At 39.1% G+C, this 27,648-nt stretch overlaps 1 long non-coding RNA gene and 1 pseudogene across 1 annotated transcript in view; one reads left to right on the forward strand and one right to left on the reverse strand.

Annotated features, from left to right (window-relative positions):
• LOC148068094 (uncharacterized) overlaps positions 1 to 27,648 on the reverse strand; it is a 145,922-nt gene that overhangs the window by 12,149 nt on the left and 106,125 nt on the right. The window lies entirely within an intron of this gene.
• On the forward strand, positions 1,396 to 2,556 carry LOC148068095 (zona pellucida-like domain-containing protein 1 pseudogene; annotated as a pseudogene).

Raw genomic sequence — 27,648 nt, forward strand, 5'->3', positions numbered from 1 at the left:
AAATTAAATGTTTTCGTACTTCTCCATTAAATATATACTATGATCAGGAAATATGGATTACAATTAGTAACAATATGTTTGATATTCATTAGGTATCCTGCTAAGAAATGGTTAATGATATTAAGTAAGTATATTCTTCAGAATAAACAGATCATATAAAAAATGATTCAACAAGAGTACCCAGTATATATTTGTAGTATTGTCGAGTACTTGACTCTGGTATTGTAGTATTTACAGACCACATGACTCTTGACGAAGTCGTAACTGCTTTCATTTCTTTTCAAACCAAAATATGTCAAAACTTCAGCTTTAAAAGCAGCTGGAGTCACTGTATCCTCTCGTCCTCAGTCTAAGCCAGGATCTCGAAGGGATTCAACTGTTTATTTGTCGCAAAAGACTGAATATTTGCATGTTAATTGTAAATTTAAATAATGAATTATTTAATTTTATACACACTGTATTCAATCATAAAGGAAGAAGGAAACAATTTTTAAACAAATCTTTCAAATATAATATATATATATATAATTTTAATGAAAGAAAACACATAAAATATAAAAATACATTCATAAACATTTTTAATCAATACAGTGCTGTCGAATATTTATATAGGTTATCATGAAAATAAATATTGCAATATTAAACTATTGTATAGTGTTGATGTTTTCTTAGACTAGAATAATGTTTCAAACAGAAACTCCCATAATGCCTGTGGTTTTTTTTATTTTCTCTGAGAAAGTGCAGGATATTCTGACTGAAGTATGAGGTTAATATATAAAAGTAAAGTAGTACTACTAATGGATACAGGATACAGGTGTTGTCGCCTGGAAAACGTCATGCTACCTTGTAATATAGGTTTGAGGTTACTTTTGTTTTTCTAAATAACACAGATTAAGTACAAATGACTGAGGATGTTCACCTTTACTCTTCACTCACCTCCAGCATATTTGGGTCATCAATGAAGTGACTGGGACTCTTAGCTGACAGATGAGCCGTCTTAACATTGTGTTCTCTTATCCCATGAAGTGTAACGTTAGTAAACCTTAAGAAGGTTATAAAGGTAGAAATGTATATGTTTAGACATGTACACAATGGAACAAGACCATTGTCTTTGCGCTTCAAGAAAGCCGGAGTGCCTCAGATTTCTCCGGTCGCCCTTAGGATATGGTCCATGGTGGAAAACCTCCTACCTCATACAATGCACTTGTTCCCAAATAGCAAAATATAATGAGAAGGTCTGACCCTGTTATGGACCAATCCCAGTGGCCGACGTCGGCTATAAAGACCCCTCAACGGGTACTCGGGGACTTTAAACAATATAAGGAGCCTCGAGGAGTCCGAGTCGAGGTTTTGAAACTGGATTGATCACAACCACGGCGAAGCTGAAGTCCCACGATGAAGATCCTTTTCATCTTCCTCTCCTTGATAGCACGGAGTAGTCAGCTGACACTGGGCGAATGTGGGTCCGAGGCGAGAAGACCGGTCATCACTGACATCGCGGTGAAGTGCGGCACCTCATCCATCTCCCTGGCGGTCCAGATATGCCCCGTCGTCTACACCGGTTACAACGAGTCCTTGTTGATCCTGAACCACATGCTGGATCCGGCCTGCAGAGGGACCTTGGATGAATCGGTGTCTCCGCCCGTGGCTCGTTTCAACTTCCCCCTCAATATGACCCACGCTTGTGGGAGCACCTTCCGGACCACCAGTGCACCCGGGGTCGGGGTATTTTCAGATTTTTCCAACATCCAGACCGTCAACGTCAGCGGCATCATCCGGTCCACCGACCCGACGCAGGGCACCATCACCTACAACGCTGAGCTCAAGTACTACTACTCCTGCGCGTACCCGCTAGAGTACCTGGTCAACAACACCCAGATCGACGTGTCGGCCTCCTCCATCGCTGTCAAGGACAACAACGGTAGTTTCATAAGCACCTTGAGCATGGAACTGTTCAGCGACGTCAACTTCACCCGCGTCATGCTGATCCCCAACTTCGGGATCGAGCTGAGGACCAACGTTTACGTGGAGGTCAAGGCCACGAATTTGACCGGGCAGTATCACGTCCTGCTCGACCGGTGCTACGCCTCCATCTCCTCGTTGCCCTCCAACTCCAGCTACTTCAACCTCTTCGTCCCCTGCTCCAAGGACCAGTTCACCACCATGATCGAGAACGGGGACAGCCAGTCGGCCCGGTTCCTCTTCCCGGCCTTCCGTTTCCGCGAGCAGCAGAACGAGACGGTGTCCACCTACTACCTCCACTGCATCACCCGGCTCTGCGAGCAAAGCACCTGCACCACCTTCAAGCAGTGCAACAACCGGAGGAAGAGGGACACCCTGAGCGGCCCGCGAGTCGGCATAACCGAGGCGTACACCATCACGTCCCAGAAAATCATCACCAAGACTGAGACCGACGAGTCCAAGGAGCAGCCCGTCTACGGGGACAAGGAGGACGACTCTTCGGTGGGTCTGGGTGTCGCTGTCGGTGTTCTGGCCTTCGTTTGTGCCGCCGCGGTCGGTGCTGCAGTCGTGTTTTACAAAAAGCACAGGAACTAAGGTTGAGCAGGATAGTTGAGCAAGATAGTGGCCTCTGTTGTGGTGCAGGACTGGGCACCGCATTTAAAAAAGAATGTTTTAAAGCACAATCATTAGAGGATTTATTAGCGGGTCAGTTAGCGCCTAAAGAGCTGTTAATGCATGTATGCACTTTATAAGCTTAGAAAAATAAACATTTACTGCAATCATTTTGCAAACTATATTCAAATAAAGTGACATTTAGCTGAAACGTTTGGTGTGGGAAGGATTTGAAAGAAAATTTGTGTAATTTAATGATTTTGAGTTTTTTCCAATTAAAGTGAAAATGTTTCAGTCAATGACCACAGTGACAACCGAGCCGGTTGATCCTGAAATAAAAGTGCGCGGTAAACTGTGTGATGTCTGATCCGTTTTTCAAATGTTTTTGTCCGTCAATCAAACATGTACTTAAAGTCGGCGCCCCCTCATGGATGCAATAAAGTTGTCAAACAAAGAAGTGTCTTCATTATGGTGCAGAAGTACCACAGAAACTATTGAATATTATTGTTTCTTTTTTTATGTCTGATTTTTTAAAATCTTTTAACACATAGGGAAGAGAAAATTAAATGAATTCTAAGAAACAATGAGAGTCTGTGAGACTTCAGAAAACAACATTTTTAACACATTTGAGCAACAATTATTTACTTTCACACGTTCACTTTAGTTTTCCGAAATTATTTCCCATTTTCAGAGAAGTTGATTTTTGGCCGTTTTTACAAGTTTTCGTTGTAAAAATAGGTCTATTTATACCTTTTTTGAGACATTTTCAGAGACATTGACATGTGATATATGTGATATAAGTCATTGACCATCATTCCAGATCTTCTTTCTTCCCTTTTTTAAACCATGTGGCTTATTCAGAATGTAAGTAAGTAAGTAAGTAAGTAAGTAAGTAATTTTTATTTGTATAGCGCTTTTCCAGACCAGGGTCACAAAGCGCTTAAACAATCAAAACAATACTCAATAAAGTACATACTTTAAAGGTCAAGATGAAACTGATAACACAACAGAAGCTCCAGAAAATCAAGGAAAAGCCTGAACAAATAAAAACGTCTTAAGATGTTTCTTAAAGGAGTCAGTAGATCCATCAAGCGCAAGTAAACTGTAAACTATAAATCTTTTCAACACTTTCAAGCAAAACCGTAGAAAAGTCTTTACATTTCTCCTTTGACGCCGTTTTACTTTAAACTTTTAAACTTACCCAAAATATCTGATGAAGAAAACTGTTTATTTCTGGCGTAATCCCGAGAACGACAACTTCCTTTTCATTTAATCAAGTACTAAATACAGTAAATAAAATCGACACATTTTGAAGTAATTTTAATAAGACATTTGGTAACTTCCTAAATAGATTAAGCACATTTTAAACTAAATTCTTCACTCATTAAAAAAAACATGAATTTTTATTCATAAATGACAGTCTGTTCAATTCAATTCAATTCAATTCAATTTTATTTAAAGTGTCTTATAATAACAAAGTTATCTCAAGACACTATACAGTTGAAATAAGACTACAGTTGATTAAGGAAAAATAGATCCCAGCAATTCAACAAAGAGCAAGAAACAAAACACTGTACAGTGAGCAATGGCGAGGAAAAACTTCCTTTTAGAAGGCAGAAACCTCGAGCGGAACCAGACTCATTGTTGACGGCCTGCCGCTTTGACCGGCTGGGAGGAAGGATGGGGGGGGGTAGACAGATGGATAAGGAGAGGAGTGAGGGAGGATATAGTGAGAGAAAAGAGGAGAGTGTAGGAGAGTCCATGCTAACTTACTCTGGCTATTACAAATACGCTGTTTGATTAGGTGACAATCACAAGATATAATAACTCAAACCTGTGTAGGGGCCAAGGTCTCTATTTGATTTTGATTAATTTGATCCTTTTTAGAGTCAGATTTAAACTTGACGTTTTAACCAGATGTCATGACATAGATAACATATAAAGATTATGTTTTCATCTGTAAGATCAAGCTAACTCCGTTTTAAACTAAATGGTTTACCTGCCAGCTTAGCTCAAAGCTGTAAGGATATGACAACTTTACCGTAATCGTTCATCTAGATTCAGCACACATTTTACTGATAATCTTTCAGATTTAATTCCTATTAAATGATCATTGCCCTGCATTAAAATCCATGTGCTCAGCTATTCTTCAGGTCAGGTCAAACCTACACTCACCCTGAGAGATACAAAACAATCTTTCGATGGCAATAAAAGATTTGCAATTTATTTTACATATTTTTACTAAACAAGCATTTCCTCTTAAACTTCCTGTGTCTGTCCTTCTTTACCACGACCACTGCGTATTGAGACTGGGGTAAGGGTCGGTTCATCGGAACAAAACCCTATCAACTCGGTGCCGTGACCCCGATAGCCGTCAACACTTTTTAAATTCAACACATTTTGATTAGACTGTAAACTCTGTGAATTAATTAAACTAAATCAATTTGTATTTTTGTAGTATCAAATAAAAAAACATTTTTTATGAGAGGAAATGTTTTTAAAATATTGAATGTGTATTTATTACAAGATGTTGAATCCCCTTTAAAGTATTTAAGATCCAAATTAAACTGCATCATTCATTTATTCATTCATTTTATACCGCTTTATTCTGGGGCTGGAGTCTATCCCAGCTTCTTCTGGCGAGAGGCAAGGGACACCCTGGACAAGACGGCACAAACTCATACCTATGGACAATTTCCCCAAGTTCTCAATCAACCTCTGTATGTTTGTGGACTGTGGGAGGAAACCGGAGTGCTCGGAGTAAACCAACGCAACACGGGGAGAACATACAAACTCCACACAGAAAGGTCACAAGTTGGCCTGGAAGTGAACCGACAACCTTCTTTCTGTGAGACGATCACCACTGCACCATCGTGAGGGTCTTACCCTGTACACGAGTATAAAATATTGTCAAGTTTTAATCTCGTATTTAAAACGGTCAAAACAATGAGTCCGTTCCGGTTGCTCCAACAAGACGTCACTTCCGGTTCTTAAACTTTGTGGAGAAAGATGGACAATCCAGAGAGTGTCACGGTTCGTTTATTCGCCGCTTCAAGTCAAACAAAATACAAGCTTTACGATCGATTGGTCACACTTTCTCCTGGCGACTGTACAGGTCAATAGCCTCGGAAGAAAAGGTCCCGATCTGTATCTATATTTAAGGCAAATTTCCCGCCCACAGGGTCGTCCTTTCCGGCCAAATGTTTTTTTCAAGTTCCCTGTGTCCCGATCTCCCGTAGAGAGACATCCTAATTTGCCTTCCTGTCATCTAATCATTCAAATGTTCTCGGGTGGGGGTTTCCGTCTTTTAGCCCCCCTTTCCCGGGTGTGTCTTGCTTCGTTCTTTGATCTACGATTTAAGGTGTGATTGGCAGATAAACAGATGTTTGAAATCACTGGTGTCGTTTCTCTAATTCTGTTCCAAGCTTGTCTTGAAACGGTGTGAATCAGTCTGGAGTGAAATGTTGATTGTGAATGTGTTTTCAAACGTTTAAGCTCTTAGATGAAGCGAGTCATTTATACTTTATATTTTGATTATCTTTTAGCATTAATTTAAGTATGGCGAATACGTCTAGTTTATAATAATTTTAATCTTCGTCGTCATTAGTTTGAAAACAGTCGAAGACTCTTCAAGAAAGTCCTTCTGGCTCTAAACGTGGACAAGAAACCGTATCATGAAAGTGGAAACGGTTGGTCTTTATTTTGGTTGTGAATGTGAGGATAGTGTTTCTCCTGCTCGTGTAAAAACAGACACAAGGTCACGGGATGATCCCGCCGCACGTTAAACGTATTACGGCGTTTACATGAAGCGACGGGGGGGCGGCAGGACGGAGGAAGGGAAGGAGGGCGCCCCGCTGATGGACAACTGCTCTTTCATCAGGGATTCATTTCCTCGGCTGATTTATTCCACTTCCAATTGATCCGGGAGAAAAAAGTCTTGAGAAAATGATGTTGAGGTTTATTTTTGTTTCTTTTCAAACAAGCTCAGAGGATTTCTTCAATGTGAAACCAGACTTTGGATTTGGAGCTTAAAGGTCTGTTGTGAAGGTCGTACACGAGTTGAGGAGCAACTCATCTTTCTAGTGGCTTTGAATGTTCTTAGGGACCAAATCAATGATGGAATAAAGTCGTAATATGATGGAAACACTTGGCTTCAGTCAATGTTATCGTAAAAATGTTGTTTAATGTTTAAACTGTGAAATTGTGTATTTGTTTAATTTAGAAAATCTCATGTTAATATCCATCCGTTGCATTGCGAAGAAAGCCAAACACAGAATGCAAAAGAAAATAATAAGTAATTGAAAAAAGTACATTAACCTGTTATATAGGGCTGTTATATACATATATATCATGAGTTCTATTGTTTTCCTCTGACACAGGAAGAGGCCACTGCGCTGCACTTTGCAAAAGTGTCCCAATTCGCATAGTTCTCCAAGTGCACAAGTTTACGGTACACTGTAAGACAGTGCACTTACTTGCGTAGTGCTCAAATTGTGACTGTGTAGTTCTGTCTCAAATCAAACTCTGCTGCTACACACTAACAGGAAATGACTCGACAGCTTCTTCTTCTACTACTTTTTAACAATGATTGTAACCAGTCGTTGAAACACCAACACATGACAACACTTTTCACCAATTGAAACAAGTTATTAAGTTGTGTTTCATTGTGTTATTATTGTCGTTTTGTGGTAGAATTTGTGTTTTCTCAAGACATTTACGTCGGTATCTGCTCCGAAGACATTTCATCAGCGACGTAGCTTCAGTTTAGCTTCATCTACGTCACTAAGATGGAGGACGTTGAGGGTGGAAAGTGTCCATCGATCCACACTCAATTTTCTGGACATTTATTTGCTGATTGTGCACTACATTTTCGCACACTGCTCATTGGGACACACTTATGTACTCATGATATTAATTGTAAGTGCAGAAGTGCAGGTTTTTGGACACAGCCCTAGTGTAGAAGAAAGATTGAGTTGTTTTTTTTTCTTTATAAATAATTAAATGTGTTTTCTCTATAACCTGCTGTAGCAATAGTTGAGATTAATCCTCACTGATTAAATATTAAGTGTTCATTTTTTGTTGTTTTAACCTTCACTGGACTTGACCAGAACTGCCTTTTTTTTGCTGTGTTTTGGATAAATTCTAAAATATAATGTGAATGAAATAAAATAAAAGATATATTTAATAAAATAAATAAAATATTACAAATCTGCTGGATATGTTTCTTTACTTTTACATCAAATAAAAACACAATATTATATATTATTATATATATTGTATTGAAATAGAGAAGATTCAGAACGTGCTGAACGGGATCAGATGTCTTATGATGTATATAGAGTGAACTCTATAAAGTTCCCCATCTGGTTGTATTTTATTTACATTTTCACCAGAGCAGACGTGGATGTTCGTTGTTTATGTGTGTGTGCATGCGTCCTCCATGTTACGATACTTTCAGACGCTCGGATTTCCCTCGCAGGAAGATGATTGCTGAGAGAAAAGTATATCTGCAGGCGTTTAGTTTCAGCCCCATAAATCCTCTCTTTCCTGGGGAGAGAGATGAAACTGCCGCCTATGGAGCTGGCATGAAGCGAGCGAGGAAGTCTCATACATCATCTCAGCAGCCCTCGGACCCCCTGCTGGTCCTCCGAGACGGACGGGCCGCCGAAGCTCTCGCAGCACTGACGTCAAAGTGGAATTGATTTGTTGGACGATCTGCGGTGAAGTTTGTTCACGGAGTGACTTGTTTTCTTTTCATTCCTCATTTAAACTGAATCAAGTGCGACTTAACATCAGCAGATAGTATTGATTGACAGCCTAAAATATAGGGTTTTTTTATATGTTAGGATAAGACGAGCTGGGATGGACTCCAGCCTTTTATTTCAATGTGAATATATATAATCTCAAAATCTAGTCACTGCCGACTTCCTATCATTATCAATTTGATTTATTTTTATTATGATTATTTTCCTATTTTATATTCAATTGTCGGTCTTTCTCAGACCTGATGCTTGTGCTCGAGTTTTGGTTGAATCCATTCATTTATTCAAGAGATACCGAGAAGATCATGTCACCCAGCGCATTAACAAAAGTACAACAAATATTTAATAATACAGTATCTAAAGGGATACCACAAACACATTTGTTTTCGGATCGTCAGATCACCTTGACCCAGGGACAACACATGGGATACCTCAAACACATTTGTTTCCGGGCCTTCCATTCACCTTGACCCACAGACAACACAAGGGATACCTCAAACACATTTGTTTTCAGGCCTTCCAGTCATCTTTGACCCACAGACAACACAATGGATACCACGAACACATTTGTTTTCAGGCCTTCCAGTCATCTTTGACCCAGTGACAACACAAGGGATACCTCAAACACATTTGTGTTCAGGCCTTTGTTCTTATTTTTTTTTTATGAGTAATTGCTGTATTGCTGTGTCTAAATGGAAAAAAACAATTTCCCAAAGGAGACCTCCTGAGGGATAAATAAAGTTCTACCTAACCTAACCTAACCTAAAATAATTCGAGGTTATATTGCGTTCAGAGCCAAACATTATAAGGCAGAGAGCGTCATCTAGTGACGTCCGACAACACTGTATCGTGAAGCTTTCATGAATCATCACAACCCACTACATAACCTTGATATAGAGAACCCCTGAGTTATCATCATAATCTCAGGTTCTACGAATTGGTGCGAAGCCTAACCAATAGCGAAGCGGTTAGAGGGCGGAGCACCAAATGACATAGAACCACTGACTACTCTCCCGGAGTCAAACTCATGACCATCTTTCAGTCGTCGTAGCCTGAAAAAAAGTGAAGCTTCACTAAGCATTTTGGATGAAAGTTTCATGAATCATCATCAAAAACATTCCTTGTTCCAAACCAACTAAATATTAAGAACCATGAGACTCCTGAGAGTCATGTTACGAAACACTTTTAGCTCGTATTCATTGAATCACTGCATGAGTCGGAAATGAATGTGGTATTTTTACAAATGGGTTTCTTTTGTTGCTTTGTGTTCTCAACAGACACACCTGAAGTTCATCATCCACTCCAATCAAGTCACCTGGACACCTCTATAAAGATGTGATCTTCTTCAGTTCACAAGCTCTCTGACTGGAGCTTCATTCTGTGAGCTCTGTGGTGTTTTGGTTTAGCGGTAAAGCTTGTGTTCAGTATTGTATAATTGTGTTGTTGCTGTCTGTTGAAGTGTTTTTGTTGATGTTTTAGTTTCGTTCTAACTGGTCTGTCTTTGCACACAGAAGCAGACGACTAGGTGGGTCTACATCTCCACTCACGTAGCCAACTGTCTGTCTGGAAACACTAGTTTTCTGTCTCAAACCGCATACTTCTCTTAGTATACTAGAAGTTAGTATGCATCAGGATAGTGTGCATACTAACTAGTTACTAATTCTCCACAGATAGTATGTCTCAAATCAAACTCTGCTGCTACAAACTAACAGGAAATGACGCTAAAGCTGCTTCTTCTTCTACTACTATTTCTATTTAACGATGATTTCAACCAGCTGTAGGAAAACTATCGCCACCTGCTGGCAGCACGTTTTTAAAGTTTGGAAGAAGAAATAAAGATAAAATATGAAAAACGAAATATTCGCGAGATATTTACGCCAGTATCAGCAGCGAAGACATGTCATCCTCCTACTGTTGGGTGAAAATGCACCTGCAATTTTATATATATATATATATATATATATATATATATATGACGTAACGTCCGTTCCCAACGTCACTAAGATGGAGCCGTTTAGTGTAGAAAGTGTCCATCGATCCATACTCAGTTTTGTGGGCGTTTTAGTGACAATTTAGTGTGTATGGAGCACTATATTTCACATACTAAGAATTGAGACTCACTCACGCACTTAAAATACTAACTTTAAGTACGCATGTATGTGATTTGAGACACAGCATAGGTTAGTGGGGAGCACCACACTCTGTATGTTTGGGGTGCTTTTGCGCCTGCTACTGGGGGAGGGTTTTTGTTGTCTTATACTTTTATTCGGTGCCACAATAGAGTCCCCTCTGTTTCCTGTGTTGCATGTTTTTTTGTTGATTAATTCACATTTTAAATGGTTTATCATTTGTTTTTTGTGTGTATACATCAGGGCTGGGCAATTATAATTCTTCAAGGGCCACATTAAATTCTGGGAATGTTGTTAGGGGCCGTCAAGCAAAAGGAAAGATGAGAAAATCCCTAAAACAAAGGATTTGCATTCGTCTTTAGGCCATGACATTTATTAAAAAGAAATATTTTGAGGGATTAATATATACTCAAAAAATTGCACACAAAAAGGAGGGAAAAAGTAAATAAGTGTTATGTGAAAATGTAAATGAATAATAAATAGAAAAAAACAACAACCACATTTTAATGCATTAGAACCATTCATACATGATCATACTTTCATGACATTACGAGGGTCGCATAAATACAGTCAAAGGGCCGCACTCGACTCACTGCTTAATGCTACGCCCTGCTAGCGAGCGCCAACAGAGGGCGTAACAGATACGATCTTAAAAAAATAAATGCAAAAGCTAACCCCGACCTAGAGGATTATAAATAAAACAAGTATGTGTTTTGTAGATTCCTTTGTCGTAAGATAATGAAACTGTGCAAAGATATAACAGCGACCTAATGTCTACTGCGCTTCAGAAAAGGGTTCGGACAGACATTGAAACTATGTTCTTCTTCCTCACTTGTATACAAGTTAAATGTGTGACATTAAACCACACTTGATTTCTATTCTTTGTTCAGGTAAAAGTGTCAAAGGTCAACTAACATCAACTCTCATCACTCACATGTTGTAAATGTTAATCTTTCTCTCCAAGATGCAGTAAGTGCAGAAACCCTGTTTCCCACTCATTACTTTATAAAGTTTCTATGAAATCTGGGCGAACGAGAGGTTACGAGAGTCCATTATGACGTAATAATGGCTTCACTCCTCCTCCAGCTGTAATCACACCCGCTTTGTTTATACAATGAGTCCCTTGGAGGTGGATACTTCCTGGATTGATGACGCGCATTGACAAACCCCCAATCACAGCAGAAAGAGATTTCATCTCCAGAAAAACAAAGTGTTTTCAGTTTCATGGAGCTAAAGATAATTTTCTAATATTTCAATGAAAAGAGCTTTGTACAAACACACACTGATGATACAATAGAGTCACACATCAACAACAACACACACCTAAATCAACGCATTAGTCTCTCTTTAAACACAACCTGCTGGTAGGAAGTGAACCTCCAGCCCTGCTGACAAGAGACTGAGGAACTGTGGAGACTGACGTGGTGAGTGAGGACTCTGTGTTTATTCGTCCGCAGGGAGGGAGCTGTCGTTGCCACATTCCTGCGAGTGACGTACGGGAGCTGGATCCTGGTGAGCAGGATAATTGTGAATTAGTTTCCGAGGTGCGCGAACCTGCGACGCTTCCCAGGGTCGTGAAGAGAGAAGATGAAGTCAAAGGCCGACGACGTGGTTTCCTGCGGAGCCACTAATACGCTGCAGTTTAGAGAGCGGAGGTGTCGAGTTGTTCGGACGTCTGATTCCACTCGTAACAGCAGAATAGATCTCTGGAGGGATCCAGTGGATTTACAGACAATGGTTTCGCTCTAATAACCACTTGACTTTTACAACATCTTACATTATGAACAACTATTTAAAATTTAAGTTGAATTATTGAATTATTATTGAATTATCTTTAATTGACCCGTGAATCACAATGTGTTCCATTATTTAATCAAAAGTAAGTAGGTAAGTAAGTCATTTTTATTTATATAGCGCTTTTCCAGACCAGGGTCACAAAGCGCTTAAACAATCAAAACAGATCTCAATAAAGTATATACTTTAAAGGTCAAGATAAAACTGATAACACAACAGGAGTTCCAGAAAATCAAGGAAAAGCCTGAACAAATAGAAATGTCTTAAGATGTTTCTTAAAGGAGTCAATAGACTCCATCAAGCGCAAAGAGAGAGGAAGATCGTTCCAAAGCTTAGGAGCAACAGCCTGAAAAGATTTCTCTCCTCTGGTCCTGAACCGTGTTCAGGAACCTTCAGTAGATTCTGATCCACAGACCTCAGAGCCCGAGCTGGGGTGTAAGTCTGGATCAGATCACTGATGGAAGGTCTGACCATGAATAGATCTGAATGTAAGAACCAGAATTTTAAAGTTGATCCTGAAAGAAACTGGCAGCCATGGAAGAGTTTTAAGGATCGGAGAAAACCGATTTTTGAACGTTCACTTCAAATCTTCGACTTTTTCACCAGATCAAGCCAGGATTCTTAACTTGTATGATTTGAAAAAGAAAATATTAGAATAATAGAAGAAAACAAAAAGATAAAATGCAATCTTGAAGTTAAAAAATTAGCCAAATAAGCTCAAGTTGTAACTACTTTCATCTTATACACATTTAAAAACATTATACACAAGCTTAACAAAAAGCTTTTTCAATATTCTTCCCCAAAAAAAACAAAGAAAAAAGAAACCTATACATAATAATTCGAGCAGAGCAATTAATAAATTATGACATCAAATGTAGAGATTAAATTAATAATAAAACATGTAAATGAATATATAGAAAATAAAAGTTTACCTTCTATCTGACCTCATGTGGGCCGCAAAACTTCTCTCAAGGGGCCACATGTGACCCCTGAGCCACACAGCCTTAGTTGTGCTTAAAATCAGAGACAAACTAAAAACTTTAAATATCTCATAGACACTTTTAGAAAAAGTTTAGAAATCATAGGACGGATGTTATCATGTAGCAAAATCATTTTGATGTGATTCATTCTTTTTCTGCCACTTACTTCCGTATCTGGTTCGAGGGGGGCAATCCCAGCTACATAGGGCCAGAGGCCTGGGACAAGCCTTCAGCAGGGCACACAGAGAGAGACAACTCACACACTCACAATACAACTACAGAGTATTCCACACGTATGTTTTTTGGGGAGAACATACACAGACCTTCACAACGAAAGGATGCTGAAGGTGAACCTGCAACTTTCTTGCAGTGACGACTAGGGGTATGTATTGTTAAGAATCTGGCGATTCGCGATACAGCAACGATACGATATATGGTGATACTGTAGTAACAAGTATATATTCGTAGTAATGTCGAGTACTTGACTCTGGTGTTGTAGAATTTACAGACTACACGACTCTTGACGAAGTCGTAACTGCTTTCATTGGTTTTTAAATGTGTCCAAACATCAGCTTTGAAAGCTGCTGGAGTCACTGTATCCTCTCGTCCTCAGTCCACTGTATCTTCTTGTCCTCAGTCACAGCTCTATAGATCTCTTGGGAAGAATGTGGAGTTACGTATAAATGATAGTGTTGGATAAAGGGTCAACGATAAAATATATAGTGATACTGTAGTAACAAGTATATATATGTAGTATTGTCCAGTACTTGACTCTGGTGTTGTGATAGTGTAGTAACAAGTATATATGTGTAGTATTGTCCAGTACTTGACTCTGGTGTTGTAGTATTTACAGACCACATGACTCTTGACGAAGTTGTAACTGCTTTCATTTGTTTTCAAACCAAAATATGTCCAAACATCAGCTTTAAAAGATGCTGGAGTCACTGTATCCTCTCGTCCTCAGTCACCATTGGGATCTCCAGCCATTTCATTGTTCCTGAAGGCGCGGAGGACATAATGACCGTTGCCATCTAGTGGCTGGAACAATAATTTCATGTTGATTCTCACTTAAATAAAATCGAATTATTTTATGTCATACAAACTAAATTGAAATAATACAACAAGAACCTTTTTTTTTTGACATTGTATCGAGAAGATTCACTGGCTGTAGTTTGTTTGGTAAAACGTGGTCGACCGTCCGACATGTGCAGAATCGAAACTAATCATCTGCGAAAGTTCGTCCGCGTCAATTATCAACAGACCTCGGACATAAATCTCAGGCGTTGAACTAATGAGCAGACGAACCCTTGTCTTCACGTCCGTTGCTTCCATATTTACGGTCCTGACGACAGCTGACGATCGCTCGCGGCCAACATGGAAACACCTTTAAAATATCTTCATATCCATTTTTTTCGTCTCGGTTTTACACCTTGTCCGTCAGAGACGCCGTCGGAACAGAACCGGGAGACATTAGACCCTGATTTGTGAAGGAAGCCGGACCATCAGTGACATGCGAGACAAGCTCTTTATGGACGACCTGCAGAAAATCCCATCTGCGTGTCATCGACGTGGATGTAACAAATTCATTCGGTTCTCGAGGAACCTCCCGGGGTGTGGTGAGAGTTTCCCTCTCGTTGTCTCACATCCAGAGAAACCTCTCTCATCACATGAAGATATTTCCACATCCGGCGTCTTATTCCCGATGTCTCCGGACCCCGGGTTTCCTGGGGTTTTTCCTTGGCTTCGAGGCAGGAATTCCTGCGAACGAAGGCCCCGAAAAGCGCCGGGTCTTTTTCTAAAGTGATTTCAAACATGCTCCGGTCTCTTACCTGCTGTGGCCATGAAACCCAAACTGGCCGTAAAAGTTAAAAATATAAGGAGCGGTGAAGTTTGGCTTCCTTGGACCACTTGGAGAGCAGATTAGAGGCGGGTTCGGGATGATATACGGTCCCGCTCTAACGCGCACCAGGAATCTTCCCCCCGCGACTTGGCAAGACGTTCAGGACGGAAGTGAAGAGTCTCGCTGTCTGGTTATCAATCAGAGATTTTTTTTTTTTTTTTACGAGGGAGGATAGAGTTGTACTGAAAGTTATTTAAAAGGTCTACGCCCGGGGGCTCTCGCGCACACACACACACCCATCACCCCTTCATCCCTGGCATGTTGGACTAGCAGTAAAGCGTGTAATCGTAACACCATGTCCAAGGCTGGAGAAAACTCACAGGCCAAATTGTCCATGTCATCGCCCGCTTCTGGCTGTGAAATACTGGATCTGACATCACGGGGGTGGGGGGGTGCTCGTAGGGGTCTAGGGGGTTTAAGGAAGTCATATATGATAAAGCAAGATGAGGCCGTTGCCGCTGCGAAATGTTGTGTCTGTGGAAGTCGTTAGCCTCGCGTCCCCAGGTGGACATCTAAAATTATTACCTGGTTCCTTTACTCTTAAAAAGCTGCTTCCTGCTCGCCGTTCCTCCCGCTGTCTTCCCACAAATCTTACGTCTTCCTCGGCTCTCGGCGATGATTCCTGTAAACGCTCGACGTACATGACATTATTTCCCTCTTTACATGAACAAATGTAGCGTCTTTGGTTCCGGATATACGTAGATGGGAAAGATAATGTGACATATTAAATAGTTTGAATACCAGAGAGAAAGAAAACTAAAAAAAACTTCAGTAATGTCACTTAAAATGCATATTTTGTAACGAAACACTTTATATTTTGTACGCATGTCTAGCAACTCAAGATAATGTAACATTTACAAATGTACAATATCCAATCCAAGGCTAAAGAGGAATTCAAAATATCTGTATTTGTAATTTTTTTCAAAAAGTAACTATATAAGATTTAAAAGACAAAATGGAGGATTGCAAAAATATGTAAAAATTTAAAATCCAAAAGACATTACAATGGTTTGTGTGGTTGTTAAGTCTTATAGCAACGACAAACTATGCTATTTATACATTTTCTTTAACAATTTAATGTAATTTAGTTCTGGCTTCTCGTAAATTACAAAAAGAAATGAGTGGAAATATCAGTGATGTTCGAGGTTATTTTTAAAAATATGTCCATTTTTCAGCCTCTGACTTCCGAAGTCATGGGATTACATCATTCTTGAAACATGTAGTGGAACTTTTAATAAAGGCACCTGCTCATATCTAGCAAAAATGAAAGCAAAAAAAACAAAAGTACGATTTTTTATTTTTGGCAAAACAGTCTGGGAATCTTTCTTTGAACTGTTGTATTATATTCTTTAGGAAATCTATGTGATTGGATGATAAAACAAGTGTTTTGAGGACATTGTACCTTCAAGAATTATGTGACCAAGACGTGACAAATAGGGATGAGTATTCGAAACCTGTGCCAAACTTGTACTTTTGAACCAGTCCTGTTGCTTGAACTTTATCTAAAGGATGAACACAATATTTGTCAAGAAGTTGTTTGTTGTTTAGAGGCTTAAGTCTGTCAATTGTTACAGACTGTTACAAACATCATGTGAACATAAAATAGGGGATATTATTAAGTGTGTTAGAGGGTGTGCGTGCTGGTCTTCGCCAAGTGTGTTCAGATGTAAGTAGAGTAGTAGTAGTGTGTATAGAAAAAACATGACTACATTTTTAAATACATGTTGAAAGAAGATGACGCCGAAGCCAAGGCTGTATCCCGAATTGCGCACTTCTGCACTAAAACTATTATATTATATATATATATATATATATAAAATGTACTATATTTTGAGTGCACAAGTGCGTCCCGAGGAGAAGTGTGCGAAAATGTAGTGTGCAAGTCGCAATTGGCGCACTCAAATTGCCAGAAAATTGAGTGTGGATCGATGGACACTTACATGACGTAGATGACACTAAACTGAAGCTACGTCACGGACATCTTCGGAGCAGATACCGACGTAAATGTCTTGAGAAAACACTCATTTTACCACAAAACAACACAACAAAAGTAATAACAAAAAAAAAACACAACTTAATAATTTGTTTCAATTGGAGAAAAGTGCTGTCAAGTGTCGTGATAGTGTTTCAGCGACTGGTTACAATCAGTGTTAAAAAGTAGTAGAAGAAGAAGCTGTCGAGTCATTTCCATGTTTGTAGCAACAGTTTATGATTTGAGACAGTACTACACTTTTTAAATATGCGCACTGTGCAAGTTAGTGCACTATCTCACAGTGTAATGTAAAGCAGTGCACTTATAAAGGTGCGCGATTTGAGACACAGCACAGAATAAGGCAGCAAAATGTACTTTGTGCTCCGGTCTACTAAGTACCTTCTATGTCAGAACCAGAGCTATTATTGTACAGAGTAGATTTATATTTTACATCTTTTGCAACTAGCAGATACATTTCTCCGAAGCGACTTACATCGAAGGAATTTTGCAGTCAATCAAGCACACAATCACGCACTAATGGAAGAAGCTGCAATGCACTGCGTCTAGCACAGCAACACAACCACAGAACCCGCAACTTCTTAGCTAAGAGTCGACCCTCTGAGCCAGGCCGCCTCAATAACGGTCCCCGTCCCTTGTTTCACAAGACCAACCGTATGTAAACTTCTTGTCCGACCACTTGTGCCCTTTCTATTTGGGCTCCCGTGACGGTGGTCGTAGGTATGCAGCTGTGACCTCGGTGGACCCGGCGCTCCCCAAATATGGCCGACCCCTGCTTTTCAAGTGTATGACAGGTGAAATACGACAAGCTAATCTGGCCGCCCTCCTCTGGGACACGGGCGGAGAGAAAAACATTAGTCCTGACCTTGGAGTTTCAGATGCAAATACATTTTAGAGGAGACGAGCCGTCGACCCCGCCGTGACCCCCATAGTTTACCACTGGCTCACGTCCGCACACACATACACACACACAAAGGGGCGATCTCTCAGAAGCACACAATCCCTCACTTATGTCAAGAAAAAAACATTCACACACACCCATAAAAGACAGCCGCACACGTACACGGCGCACATGTTAGCGCTCCTTCGCGCCCCTAGCATGAGTGCATAGTGTCATTAAACAACAAAAAAGTACACACTTCTGCTCGCTGACCCCACTAAATATACAAGAACACACAAGTGGAGTGGCATTCATATTTGGTATGTCTTGTATATTTTGACCCTTGTCTGTGAATAAACACCCAACATACGACACCAATATTTGAGATCACTCGACGAATAGTGATGTCACGTCTATTTACAAACTTTTTACGACCACGTCTTCCAGTTTCATAGCATCAAAGTACGCGGGTCCAGGAAGTAAATCAAACTTCTCGTTCACAGAACTGATACAGTTACATTCTGGACGGCGGCCTTGGAAACATAAAAAAAAAAAGTGGTTGAGTGAGTCTCACGTGGTCCTCATAAAACTTGAGATGAAGATAAAAACAACGTTTTTTTTTATATCATCTGGACATTTAAATGGGAGGAACTCTGAGCTATTGTTGCTGGTCTCTCGTGGTAAACGGGTCCTACTTGTAGAACCTCTTGATAATGAAGATGCTTAAGGTTTTCATTGGGAGTGACTATGAAGGAAGGTCTGGACCAGTGGAGAGAAGCGGCAAAGAATGTCATAGAAGCTACTTTTATCTTCTACAAAGACAAGAACGGATTATTATAGAGATATAATCTTAAAAAAAACCCAGAATAGTATAGCGTTTTATTTGTGCCTCTTGTTGAGCCTGCAGTTACACATTTTGAGCACCTGTGAATATGTTTTTCGTGCACGTTAGTGACAAGTTTGCATGTTATTTTTACTCCAGCAAAAAAATAAAGGTTTGAGCAAACAAAAATCTCTTTGGCTGTTTGGTTTCATACGTCAACAACATGCAGGGAAAAGTGTTTCTGAACATTAAAGCGCTCACTTCAGCCAGCGAGAAAGGAAGTAAAAAGCGTGTGCAAAGTGAAATTTATTGAACGTTAAAGAGATTTTCGTTTGTTCCAACCACTTTATTTATGGCTGGAGTACAAGTTACATGCAAAGCATCTACTACTTACATGCGCACAGAACATGTTCTCAGGTGCTCGACATTTTATAACTGCACGCTCAACAAATAAGTACAAAACGCCATAGAAAAGGGGGTTTCATCGGTAAGTATCCAGTTACTTGCACCAGTACGAGGCTGAACAGATACTGTAATCGTGTTCTTCAAACATCGGACCATAGGTTCCACAGGGGGCTAAAAAAGGTGTTGGTAGATTACCTCGCTCCTTAACATCCGGTGATAATAGTATAATAGTACCACCCAATAAATGATGGTACAATGTCTGCGGCTAACACTTGTTTACCGTGACCAGTTAAAAACAATACAGGGTAAATAATCTAGTGGTTTTAGTTCCTTCTCCAGTGTCGTTCCAAGCGAGCCAGCACCAACCTGACGGACTGCAAGACACTGATTGGTCAGAGAGTGATGTAGCCATGTGACTCCCAAAACAGGGAAACACAACTTTTTTTTTTTTACAAACGATGCGAGGAGTAAGGTGTGCCGGTCAAAAAAAGTTTTTCTAATAGACCAGACCAGAAGTCCAGATCATTTTGTCCCTGGTAACTACACCACGTTCGTAACGGCTATGCCCACTTCGTAGGTCGCATGGTCGGTGGAAACAAAACGGTCAAGCCGAGTCTAGTAAGGCTGGAACTGTGTGTCGGAAAAACGTCATAACATCTCTCTATATCGGCATTTGCCTGTAACGTCGCTCCAGTTTTGATGTTCATCCCTGAAGTTATTGAAGTAGCAGCTAAACCGGGAGCTCCTTTTGCTGATCTCTGGTGAGGGAAGAGTTTCCCTAAATGTCCGACCAGATTGAAGCACCAAATGATTTTTGAGCTCGTCCATATGACGTCTGAGGGTTTTGACAGTCAGTTCAGATTCCTACTTGATCGCAAGCCACTTCATATGAAGACTTGGCCACATGAAACTCATGTACTACTCGGTCTTAGTATCTGGAATAGAAACCACTGCCCTCAGGTGTCATCAAGGGACGTCCATAAACCACACACTGGCTTGTTAAGCTCTAACGCAAATTTGAGAAGCAAATACGAGAAGCGTTACTTTTATAATCACCTCCAAACTGTACTCTGTACTATAATAATACGATAATAGGACCAGGAGAGTCCAAACAAAAATATATGAAATCCTGATCCTGTGATAAATAGTTTGGGGGGGAAATCCCCCGAACGGACATCTGTCGTTGCTCAAGCCTTGACTGATCAGCTTTAGTGGGTCTGTAAAGTCCATGATAGGAGCGCAGGGAAGGAAAGTTGGCCGACGGCTTCATCCCGAGGCTCGTTAGAAACGTTTTAATGAAATGTATCCGAACGCTGAAGACAACGTGCGTTGAGTTTCGAAGCATTGAGTGTTGGAGACGTTTTTTAAAGCAATAGAAGTGTTGAGTAAAAAGTCAAAACACGGACAAACAATTCTTCCTCCTCCGTTAACAAGGAATGTTACATACGAGGGACGACACAAATAAATGTGCAAAGGTTGTGGGACCACACAAAAACCTGCTCACAACTCCTGCTTGTTCCAAACGTCAAGGGACCTCTAAGCAGTACAATGAGGTAATCCAGACCATATGCAAAGGGAGACCAGGATGTGGAGGCAACAGGTTTTGGTCTGCGGACCCTGGGTTCTATTTACCCTCCAACACGCAGAATGAAATATTAGATGCATCTTTGTTCTCCAGAACCACCAGAAAACATCTGTCTCATAGACAAGAGGCTTTTTATCAGTGTGACAAATTGAAGCTGCAGGAGGGAAGAATCCCCTCGATCCTCCTGACTGAACACAGCGGTGTCCTCTCTACTCCGGTTACTCGCCTCGCACTCGCTGCTTGAAACTGATGGAAAGTTCTGGAGAGCAGATTGTCCGATGCAAATTAGAACAAGATTTCCATCCAGATGTGGGACGCATGTACGAGCGCGTTAAAGAGAAGATACGTAATCATGTTGGGCCGAAACAAGACAGTGACTTTTAAACCAGTCTTAGCATGTTTTGGGTAAGATTTATCGGTAGCGTGAAAAAACCCCAACATAGTTTCAAATAAAATCGCTTTTTTAACTTGGAATCTATCATGTATTGTGGGTTAGGGTTAGGGTGGGTGAACTATCCCCTTTTTTATCTGAGAAAACTGCCATGTTTTTGTTTTTATCTTATAGAATTTATCCAATAAAGGTGTCAAGCTAATAATTTCCGTAAGTGGTGCTTAAAGAATGAACAAACTCTTGTGTTTGTCTGGTGGTGTCTTGACCTTTTAAGTATTTCTTTTATTGGGTATTCTTATATTGTTAAAGCGCTTTGTGAACCTGGTCTAGAAAAGCGCTCTATAAATACTAATTACTTAGTTATATATTATATATTATATAAATAAAAACAAGTTTCCTAACCCTAACCACTAACCCTAACCCAAGTTCTGAAAAGTTTAAAATAACATTTAACTTGTTTCCATGGTAAACCCTTCCGGCTTGGGATGTAGCGATACACTAATCTCATGATACGATATATTCAGCTCATGATACGATGCGATACAATAAATATTTCGATACACTTATAAACATTTTTTATTTTACCGGACAGTACATTTTAGTGACATCTTGTGATTTTTTAACTCTCTTTTAAGTGAATAAATAGAACTGAAAGCCAAATGTCCAAAAAAATCTGCTGGAATCTACTGTATCCTCTTGTCCTCAGTCAACACTAGGATCTCGTAGGTGGGACTGCTGCCATCTAGCGGCCTAAAGTTGCACTGAAACCAAGATGAACAAACACTGTGAATATTTGCATCTTGATTTGTTCATTAATAAGAATATGAATAAAATATGATTATTCAATCGTATACTTACTTGAACATATATATATATATATATTTATTTTTTTCTCCCACCTCTACTACTATATTAAAGTGTTTCTGTTTAGTGTTGTCAATTTTGTAAGTAAGTTAAGGTTATTTGTAAAGCACATTTCTAGACCGGGGTCACAAAGCGCTTGAACAATCAAAAGTAAAAAACACTTACATATAATACATAATACATACAAATTTAAAAACTCTAAAAGGCCAAGACATAAGACAGACACAGGGGTACCAGGAAATAAGGCAAAGCACAAATAAAAGTGTCTTCAGATGTTTCTTGAAGGAGTCAGTAGATCATCAAACACAGAGATGGTTCCAAAGCTTAGGAGCAACAGTCTGGAAGGATTTCTCTCCTCTGGTCCTGAACCGTGTTCAGGAACCATCAGTAGATTCTGATCCACAGACCTCAGAGCCCGAGCTGGGGTGTAAGTCTGGATCAGATCACTGATGGAAGGTCTGACCATGAATAGATCTGAAGTAAGAACCAGAATTTTAAAATGATCCTGAAAGAAACTGGCAGCCAGTGAAGAGATTTAAGGGTCTGAGAAATGTGAGTTCTTCTACTAGAGCGGCTCAGAATTCTGGCTGCAGAGTTTTGAATGAACTGCAGGTGAGACAATCCTTCTTGTTTCGACACAAAAATAAACTGTAGTATAAACACATGGATTCTAAGATCTAGATCATGTTGTGACAACATTTTCCTAAATTCAGAGATTTTTCTCAGTCGAAAGGAAACAGTTTCAATCACAAATTTTCCCCTCAAGGTTAATGAACTCTGGACAAAAGAAAGACAAAAGGAGCTCCAAGTACTTTAACACCTGAAGCCCGGCGAGGACAGTAAATGTCAGGTGGATATTTACGCCACGATATATGGAGAATGTTCAATTCCCTTCTCCACAATAATGTGCATCTGCTAATGGCATCAAGGCTTTGTCTGCGTGGACCCGCGGGACCGGAGCAGGTTCTGGACGTGAAAATAGACGAGTGCATCACGTAAGCTCATCTCAGTGCCACCATGCACTTTCTATTAACTTACACTTAAGCCCTCCGTAACCCAAACCCTTGCCAACTGCAGACCCCAGCAGGCACGGAGGCCCCGGGATCAAGAGCTAAATTTATCAGACGCTCACCTTTACAACTGTTAATAATGCTGAGCAGCAACTATTTTCCACTGCGCCTCAGAAAGAACCTAAAATAAGATACAAATGAAGGGTTCGGAATATAAAATCAAATGACTGAAAGGAAACACAGGAAGTTCAAACTAATTTGAAGTAACTACTAATTCTACTACTACTTTTAATACTTATAATTCTACTACTACTTCTACTTTTACTACTAATTATAATACAAATTCTACTTTTACTTATAATTCTACTACTGCTTCTACTATTTATAATAATAATAATTTTACTTCTACTTTTATTTTTACTACTAATTCTACTTCTTCATCTACTTTTACTTCTAATTCTACTACTAATTCTATTACTTCTTCTATTATTTATACTTATACTTATTCTACGTTTACTACAACTTCTACATCTACTTTTAATACTTATTCTAGTACTACTTTTACATTTTCTACTAATTCAAGTACTACTTCTACTTTTATTACTAATTCTACTAATACTTCTACATTTAGTGCTAATTATACTACTGCTTCTATCTATACCTATACCTATTCTACTACTCATTCTATTACTACTTCTACTTTTACTACTACTAATTCTACTACTACTTCTAATTTTACAACATAATTCTACTACTAATTCTACTATGTATACTTATACTTATTCTACTTTTACTACTACTTCTACATATACTTTAACTACTTATTTTACCACTTCTAATTCTACCACTACTTCTACTTTTACTACTAACTCTACTACTGCTTCTACTATTTATACTTATTCTACTTTTACTACTAATTCCACTACTAATTCTACTTCTACTTCTATTACTACTTTTCTTACGACTACTTCCATTCCATCCTTCAAATTTTCCCTTTTTTATTTTCTTTTTCTTAACTTTTTTCAGTTCATTTTAACTGTTTCCACTCATTTTATTTCAAATACTAGTAAATTACTTTTAAGCATTTCAAGTTACACATTCAGCAGATCCAACATTCACACTGTATTTTCTTCTGGAAATGCATATTTACTCTTTAATTAACTTGTTTATTTTTCTACACAATCAAATATGTGTTCGACTAACACAAGATCTGAAGTCATCTAAAGGATTGATTACTAATGCCTTGTGTCTCTGACCGTCCTATCTGCGAAAAAACAAAAAAAAAGCCGAACAATGGACTCCTGAAACAAAGACTTCCGTGCATATTTCCAAAACAGAAAGACTCGCTTCTGCTCCCGGACAAATGTGCAAATCGATTTAACGGCCGACTCCTGGTGTCATGTGCACGTCTGCTGCGCTAACATGCGCTGCGTGTTTTCACACACACATGTAAAAGTCGCAGCGTTTTCAACTGGAAATAAATCATGTCAGCGCAGCTGCGCTCCGCCGCTCTATCTCTGCGCAGATAAGCCGTCCTTAAGTCTCCGGCGAGCATCGTGTGTGAAGCTCGTTCTCAGAGCCTCTAATGTCTGTATGTGTGTCGCTGGCAGGTGTTTGTGTCGAACACATGCGTGTGAGCCGAGCGTGTTCACATGCTAGGAACACACAAACTAAAGAACTTTAAAAAATAAATGTTTTTATCTTAACCCTTGTGTTATTTCAGGGTCAACGTGACCCGCACGTCCAGAAACCGCACAAGGGATACCTCAAACACAGTTGTTTCCGGGCCTTTGGGTCACGTTGACCCTGAGATAACACAAGGGTTAAGATACTTTTTATACTGTTAACAACAATAAAGTGTGTACCCTTGATGTATTGAGACAATTTGTTTTCGTAAAAATGTACGTAACTTGTGTGTATCGGCGATACAATCTATAGTGATAGTGTAGAAACAAGTATATATGTGTAGTATTCTCCAGTACTTGACTCTGGTGTTATGATAGTGTAGTAACAAGGATATATGTGTAGTATTGTCCAGTACTTGACTCTGGTGTTATTACTGTAGTAACAAGTATATATTTATTATTGTCCAGTACTTGACTCTGGTGTTGTGATAGTGTAGTAACAAGTATATATGTGTAGTATTGTCGAGTACTTGACTCTGGTGTTGTGATAGTGTAGTAACAAGGATATATGTGTAGTATTGTCCAGTACTTGACTCTGGTGTTGTGATAGTGTAGTAACAAGTATATATGTGTAGTATTGTCGAGTACTTGACTCTGGTCTTGTGATTGTGTAGTAACAAGTATATATGTGTAGTATTCTCCAGTACTTGACTCTGGTGTTATGATAGTGTAGTAACACGTATATATGTGTAGTATTGTCCAGTACTTGACTCTGGTGTTGTGATAGTGTAGTAACAAGGATATATGTGTAGTATTGTCCAGTACTTGACTCTGGTGTTGTGATAGTGTAGTAACAAGGATATATGTGTAGTATTGTCCAGTACTTGACTCTGGTGTTATTACTGTAGTAACAAGTATATATTTATTATTGTCCAGTACTTGACTCTGGTGTTGTGATAGTGTAGTAACAAGTATATATGTGTAGTATTGTCCAGTACTTGACTCTGGTGTTGTGATAGTGTAGTAACAAGGATATATGTGTAGTATTGTCCAGTACTTGACTCTGGTGTTATTACTGTAGTAACAAGTATATATTTATTATTGTCCAGTACTTGACTCTGGTGTTGTGATAGTGTAGTAACAAGGATATATGTGTAGTATTGTCCAGTACTTGACTCTGGTGTTGTGATAGTGTAGTAACAAGGATATATGTGTAGTATTGTCCAGTACTTGACTCTGGTGTTATTACTGTAGTAACAAGTATATATTTATTATTGTCCAGTAGTTGACTCTGGTGTTGTGATAGTGTAGTAACAAGTATATATGTGTAGTATTGTCGAGTACTTGACTCTGGTGTTGTGATAGTGTAGTAACAAGGATATATGTGTAGTATTGTCCAGTACTTGACTCTGGTGTTATTACTGTAGTAACAAGTATATATTTATTATTGTCCAGTACTTGACTCTGGTGTTGTGATAGTGTAGTAACAAGGATATATTTATTATTGTCCAGTACTTGACTCTGGTGATGTGATAGTGTTGTAACAAGGATATATGTGTAGTATTGTCCAGTACTTGACTCTGGTGTTGTGATAGTGTAGTAACAAGTATATATGTGTAGTATTGTCCAGTACTTGACTCTGGTGTTGTGATAGTGTAGTAACAAGTATATATGTGTAGTATTGTCCAGTACTTGACTCTGGTGTTGTGATAGTGTAGTAACAAGTATATATTTGTAGTATTGTCCAGTACTTGACTCTGGTGTTGTGACAGTGTAGTAACAAGTATATATGTGTAGTATTCTCCAGTACTTGACTCTGGTGTTGTGATAGTGTAGTAACACGTATATATGTGTAGTATTCTCCAGTACTTGACTCTGGTGGTGTGATACTGTAGTAACAAGGATATATGTGTAGTATTGTCAAGTACTTGACTCTGGTGTTGTGATAGTGAAGTAACAAGTATATATGTGTAGTATTGTGGAGTACTTGACTCTGGTGTTGTGATAGTCTAGTAACAAGTATAAATGTGTATTATTCTCCAGTACTTGACTCTGGTGTTGTAATAGTGTAGTAACAAGGATATGTGTGTAGTATTCTCCAGTACTTGACTCTGGTGTTGGAGAATTTACAGACAACATGACTCTTGACAATATCTTATCTATATTTGTTTTGAAACCAAAATATAAACAAACACCATCTTTAACAGCTGCTGGAGTCCAATGTATCCTTTCGTCCTCAGTCGTTGCAAGAATTTACAGACCACATGACTCTTGACAAAGTCGTAACTGCTTTCATTTGTTTTGAAAAAAAAATATGTCCAAACATCAGTTTTAAAAACTGCTGGAGTCACTGTATCCTCTAGTCCTCAGTCAACGCCAGGATCCCACGGGATGCAATCACTGCTATACCGTCTAGCCGCTGGACTTTTAATTTGCAACACAAAAAATTAAACACCGTTAAATATTGTAAATGTTAATTGTAAATTGGACATACTAATAACATAATAATATATAAAAAGCAACGTCTCTGAAAATGGGAAAATAATGTTGGAAAACTGAAAAGGTAGAAATCGACCAATTTTTTACCACTAAAAATTGTAAAAACAAAAAGGCCGAATATGAATGAAAATAATGTTTAGAAAAAACTAAATGAGACCATGTTGTTGCAGTTAAAATAATTAAATGTTTGCACTTAGTGTTCAGTTGTGTTCTGGTCTCTTTTAGCTCTTTTTGAATAATTGATGCTCAAAATTTAATCAAACTCATTGAACAAGTTTTCGATCAAAGCGTTTTCATGTTGGGACCTCCCAGCATGCATTGCAGGAGGTTCCACTAGCAAGACAAAAATGTGATTAAATCAAATCTATGTGGTCAAATTTAAAAAAATCTGTATATTTTCACACCTTCAAATGATTCTAAGTGGAATCAAACGCTGA

The sequence above is a fragment of the Callionymus lyra genome, chromosome 12 (genome assembly GCF_982586985.1).
Source record: "Callionymus lyra chromosome 12, fCalLyr1.hap1.1, whole genome shotgun sequence".
NCBI lineage: Eukaryota > Metazoa > Chordata > Actinopteri > Syngnathiformes > Callionymidae > Callionymus > Callionymus lyra.